This window comes from Rhipicephalus microplus, chromosome 9 (assembly GCF_043290135.1).
Source record: "Rhipicephalus microplus isolate Deutch F79 chromosome 9, USDA_Rmic, whole genome shotgun sequence".
Lineage (NCBI taxonomy): Eukaryota > Metazoa > Arthropoda > Arachnida > Ixodida > Ixodidae > Rhipicephalus > Rhipicephalus microplus.
In genome coordinates, this window is record NC_134708.1 from 78,838,643 (window position 1) to 78,844,685 (window position 6,043).

Below are 6,043 nucleotides of genomic sequence, written 5' to 3' on the forward strand. Positions count from 1 at the left end.
GGACTGGTTTTTTTTATCAGAATTTGAGAAGCTTTCGATCATAAACTACACCACCACATCATCAGTAAAAACTTATTAGTCTTCGTTTAAAACCGCCCAGAAGTATAGCGGTCACAGAACATTCCAAAAAGTTGAAGGACGCTTGAGCGACACCCTTAATATTGAAACGCTATATAGCAGTCGGGCTCTGTGTGCATTGCCTCCTGAATTGCTTATCCGGCCTTGGTTCCGATTTCATGCATCATCCGTGTCGCGTAGAAGGAACGTCTATGCGCGTAACATGCCTAGAGTGCAGGTACAGTTTGTGAAGTGCGCTCAACGCCAAATTATTTTTCTGAATCGGTGAACGGTCCACCACGTGTTCGTAACGCAGCTGGTCACTTTGTTGACGATGTTGTTCATTATCACGATTAAATATGCCGCAACGTTCTCTGACGAGTGGCCCTTAAAACGTCCACTCACCACTGAATTCATAGGTTGACGTCTGGCTCGATTCCAAGCTTCTGCCCGGCAATAATATATTGGTTAAGGTGACTCCTCCTACTGTATGACTGCTACTGGACCATTCCAAGAGAACGCTGAGACCACGCACCCAAAGGCCGATGACGTTTGAGAGTGCGACACACTGTGCAAGCACCGGGTCATTGTTTCTTCAAGAACTTATGCGGGGTTAGTATCGAGCCAGCAAACGTCGCCGCTCGGATGACGACTGGGTATAAAAGAAGGTGGTCGGCCGCCAGAAACGTTGATGAGCCCCGCAATAGGGGAGGAAGCCTGGCCGCCCCGGCGTCAATGTTTCCGCGGCGAACTTCTGGGCAGTGCGAACTTCTGGGCGGCGAACTTTTGGGATGGAGCCATCAGAGATGGGGGATTCTGTCAGAGCCCATTGCAGTGAGCTAAAGGCACCCACTTGTTATGCAAACGCCATGGTTTAACAATATTTAAAATACCGTGTATCTATCGCTGTTACAAGCTGCCACTCTAGCGTTGCCAGCGTGAAGTCGGCGACGGGAGTGACAGCAGGTTAGTTCGTTCCGTACGCAAGCAGAGACAGTGAAGAGATCAGAGACGTGAGAAAACAAAACAAACTTTACTCTAGTGATATTGCAGCACACGGGATCTTATACAACACTTCAATACAACTAACAAAATATATCAACACTTGATACAACAAAAAATACATATAAAAAAACAATAAATCAGCTTGCGCGAGAGAACTATTACAAACTACACAAACTAACGACAATAGAACTACGGAATAGAAAGCTCGAAGATATAAACAGGTGAAGGCATACGTGTGATGACCGGCAGCGTTGCGTCCCCGACGATTGGATGCGAAAAGTCGAAGAGAGTTCTGGCACGACTGCGATGTCGGCGGTGTTGCAACGCTGGTGGCTCCGGGAGGCTTGTGCTTGCAGGTGACCTCGGGCTGGTTGAGCTAACCTGAAGCGAAGTCCCGATGTCTACGTTGTAGACGTTAATATCACGTCAAAACTAGACAAACGGCTAAGTTTAGGTGGCCGGCCGAGACAGAGCCACACTAAAAACTTCTAGATGAGATACTTGTTGATCTGTTTCTAAACCATGTTGGTCAGCCACTAGCCGGCCTAGCAGGGCAAAATCCTGCGCTTAAATCCCCCTCGTGCCCCCTCGCTCTCTTCTTTGGGGACAAGAGACCTCTACATGGGTCCATTCATGCGCGTTTCATTGTTGGAAACTCCACCCCAAAAATATATTGACCCCACCCCTTTTTAATTAGAAGAGGGCCCTCAACTAGCGAGAGTGACAACCTGTTGGGGTGCTGTCATACGGTTTGGCCATCAGAAGTTTTCCCGTGGAAACGGTCAGACTGTTTGGCTCTCACCCAGTGCGTCCAGTAGTCTAAACCTTGTTCGGGGTACATCGCGGCCTTCCACGACCCTGCAGACGCCACCGTAGGTACAAAGGATCAAACGTCGGCGGCGACGTTCCAAGAACACCCCATTCTGCACTTCCCGGCTCTCTTTCACGCGCCCGCAGTTCCCGCCGGTCAGCGGGGTAGTACGGCGCCCGTTAATGGCCGTGACGCCGGGTCGCAAAAATGGCAGTCCGTGATATTACTTCCCGGCTCTCTTTCATGCGCCCGCAGTTCCCGCCGGTCAGCGGGGTAGTACGGCGCCCGTTAATTGCCGTGACGCCGGATCGCAAAAATGGCTGTCCGTGACATTACCCACCCACTTTCAGAATGTTATTCATAACATTTGAGCACACGGAGAATTTTTTGACAAGGAACAAAACACCACCAACAAGAGAGACATGAGGACTGTCCTTCTCATTCACAACATAAATAGGCAGAGTGCATCAAAGTAACAACAAAAGGGAAAAAAAAACAATTGTTAGAGTACCAGCTTCAGTTACACGCAACAATATCAATGCACCATACAAACAAGAAAAAGAAATAGCTGTGTACGGCAGCCATCAATACAGAATACACTGCACGAATGTATACTACGAAACAAAACGGAACAGGTGCGCTCCTCTACTGCAGTGAAATCCTTTAATGTGCATTACAACATGTAAAAACAACCAATGTACCAAGCAAAAAGAAAATAACTCAAAACACACTTCTTATACAATGAAATACGCACATACAAACAGAAAACAAATGACGAAAGGAATAAAAAAATAACCTGCTCCCCAGACCTCAAGAACTATATCCGGCTCAAGTAATCGGCTCCCACGTTTTCGCTACCCTTAATATGCGTAATGGTGAACTGGTACTCTTGGAGTAGTAAACTCCATCGAAGTACTTGAGCGTTCAGCTGTTTTGCCTGCTGGATATAACTCAGGGGCTGGTGGTCTGTCTGCACACAAAAATGTACTCATTATAAGTACATGGAGAATTTCTGAATTCCCCATACCAACGCGAGACATTCGCGTTCGATGGTACTATAGGAAGCCTCCCGTGGAAGCAGCTTTCGGCTGGCATAAGCTGTGGGGTGGAGCTTGCCTTCGTGGGCCTGCATGAGCACGGCTCCGAGTCTTCTGCCCGATGCGTCCGTTCAAAGTACGAATGGTTGGTGCAAATTTGGTAGCCGTAGTATCGCCTCCATAGAGCCATGTTGTTTGAGACTTCGAAAAGCCACCTCGTGGGCTGCTGTCCATTTCACCGAACTAGCTTCGCCCTTCCGGGTCAAATCTGTAAGCGGAGCGCTGACTTCTGCGTAATTCGGGATCAATTCCCGATAGTACCCGGTCAAACCGAGGAAGGCGCACACTTGTCGCTTGATTGAAGGACGTGGTGCAGCTTCGATCTTGTCGAGTGTTTTCCCCAGTGGTTGCAATCTGCCCCTGCCAACTCGGTGTCCCAAGAAGTCGATTTCTTCCACACCAAGTTTGCATTTACTGGGGCGCACTGTAAGCCCGGCCCTCTGTATGCGTTCAAAAGGCAGTCCCAGAGATCTCAGGTGCTCTTCCCATGCCTCGGTGGCTACCAATACATCATCGTAGTAATGGTTTACACCGGGTATACCTTCCGCAACCTTCCGCATCAACTTAGCAAACACAGCAGGCACTGTCTTGATGCCGAATTGCATGAAGCGGAACTGATATAGTCCCGATGTCGTCGAGAAGGCCGTCTTCGCTTTTGACTCTTCGGTCGGCGGGATCTGCCAATAGCCCTTCACGAAGTCGAGCTTCGAGAAATACTTCTTCTTTCCCACTGTAGCAAACACCGCTTCAGTTCTTGTCATAGGTTCAAAGTCGGCCACCAGAACGTTGTTCAGGCGTCGAAAATCGATAAACAGTCGATTTGTACCGTCGGATTTCTTTACCATAATAACTGGCGAATTATAAGGTGACTCTGATTTCTCAATGATGCCGAGCTTCTCCATCTCCCGCACCTCTTTCTCTACACCTTCCCGCGTTGCAAAGGGAAGAGGGTATTGTTTCACGTGGATTGGGTTACTCGTGGTGAGTTCGAGGTTGCAGTGGACCCAGTCAGTTTTGCCCGGGACATTCGAGAAAATACGAGCGTGTTCCCTGACAATTCTTTGCAGCTGTCTGATCTGCTGAGCGTCCAGTTTGTCGGAGAGCTTCGCGTATTCTTCCCCTTCCACTTTCAGCCAGTCAGGGGTTGGAATATTCTCGTCCTCGCTCGATTCCACAACACCAAACGTCACGTTTCCCACCTTCGTGGAGGGGCTGTCCCTCTGCTCATATCTGTTCAGTAAGTTGGCGTGGAAGATTTTTCTGCCGCCAGCCGTGTCTACGACGTAGTCAGCTTCACCTTTCTTTTGCCGGACTTCAAAAGGGCGCTTCCATTGCAGCAGAAGCTTGTTCGTGTCGGTGGGAAGTAAAATCAGTACCTTTTCTCCGGTAATGAAACTCCGCTCCTTCGCTTTTCGATTGTACAGCTTCGTGTACCGTGCTCCGGCTGTTTCCAACTCCTCGTGTGCCAGGCGGCACGTTTCCTCAAACGGTTCCGAAGGTCGAAGACATGCTGGTACGTCGTCTTAGCTTCTTCAGTCAAGTCGGCGTTCGTCCACAGCTCCTTCAGTATCGCCTAGGGTCCCCTCACATGGCGGGGTAGAGAAGCTCGAAGTGTGAAAACCCCATACTGGCCTGCGGAACCTTCCTATAGGCAAAGAGGAGAGGTGCCAGGTAGCAGTCCCAATCTCTCGGTTTTTCGGCGCACATGTGCTTCAACATTTTTTTAGGGTGCCGTTGAATTTTTCCACCAAGCCATTCACCATAAGGTGATATGGGGTGGTGTGGAGCTGGCACACGGAAAGGAGCCGCGCTACTTCCTTCATCAGGTCCAATGTGTGCCACGGTCGCTCAGTACCTCGCGGGGGACGCCAAATCGGGAGAACATCTCGACCAGGGCTTCGGCCACTCGCTCAGTTTTGATACTCGGGAGCGCCACTGCGTCTGGATACGGGGTGGCATAATCCATCAAAGTCAAAATGTATCGGTTCCCATGCTTTGAGGGCGGGTGAATCGGTCCCACTATATCGATCGCCACTCGCTTCAACGGGGTGTCGATTATGGGTGCCCTCCCCAGTGAAACATGTGGTACATGGCCCTTTGATACGGTGCGCTGACAAATGTCACATGAGGCGACGAACCTTTTTACGTCAGCTGTGATGCCTGACCAAAAGAACTCCACCGAGATCCGGTCCTTGGTTTTCTGCGTGCCCAAGTGTCCTGCCATTTATACCATCGTGTGCTGTTTTAAGCACAGCTTCTCGGTGGCAGTGCGGAACGACTAATTGGCGTACAAGCCGTCCGTTGGCCACTTTGTACTGTCGGTACAGCAGTCCCTGTTCTTGCTTATACTCGACGCTTCCCTTCTCATTTCGGCATGTTTGCTTCCTGCCGATATTCTCAAAACACTGTTTGAGTGTCACATCTCCCCTCTGCTCGCAGCCATAGTTGTCTCCCGGCAATCCGGCCGTGGTCCCAGGCGTACGAAGCTTGGCAAATTTTTCAGGCTGTCCATGTGCTTGGGAACAGGTGATCACTGCTGCTACAGGCTATTTCCTTAACTTCTTTGTCGAGATAGGTTTTTCAGTCTTCTTTCTGGGATCATTAGGAGGTATTACGCCATCGATATTGCCCAGAATGAGGTCATACAGTGTATCTTGCAGGCATAGTGCTGTCAGATTGCCAGTAAAGTAGGGGTTGTCAACCTCAATCCGTGCTTCGGGCAGGATCCTCGCTGTTCAATCAACCAAGTAGACGAGTCTGCTTGTACCTGTCAGCTCGTCTTCCTTCACCAACTTCCTCCGCACGATTACTGTGTTGCACCCCGTATCTCGCAACACTGATGTGTCTGTGCCTCGGAGGGTCCCTGTGGCCACTGGCAGGTTCTCGGCCAGATTTTTTGGTGGTGTCACCCTTGCGGCATTGACGACGGAGACTTTTCCGCCATTACTAAGCTCAATATACCCGTCGCATATGGGATCCTCACGCGTTTCCCTTGGTGCGTAGAGGCAGGACGCCTGGAGTGAGTTATTTGCTTCTGACCGGCAGTCGTTTGCCCTATGTTCTTTTTTCCCAC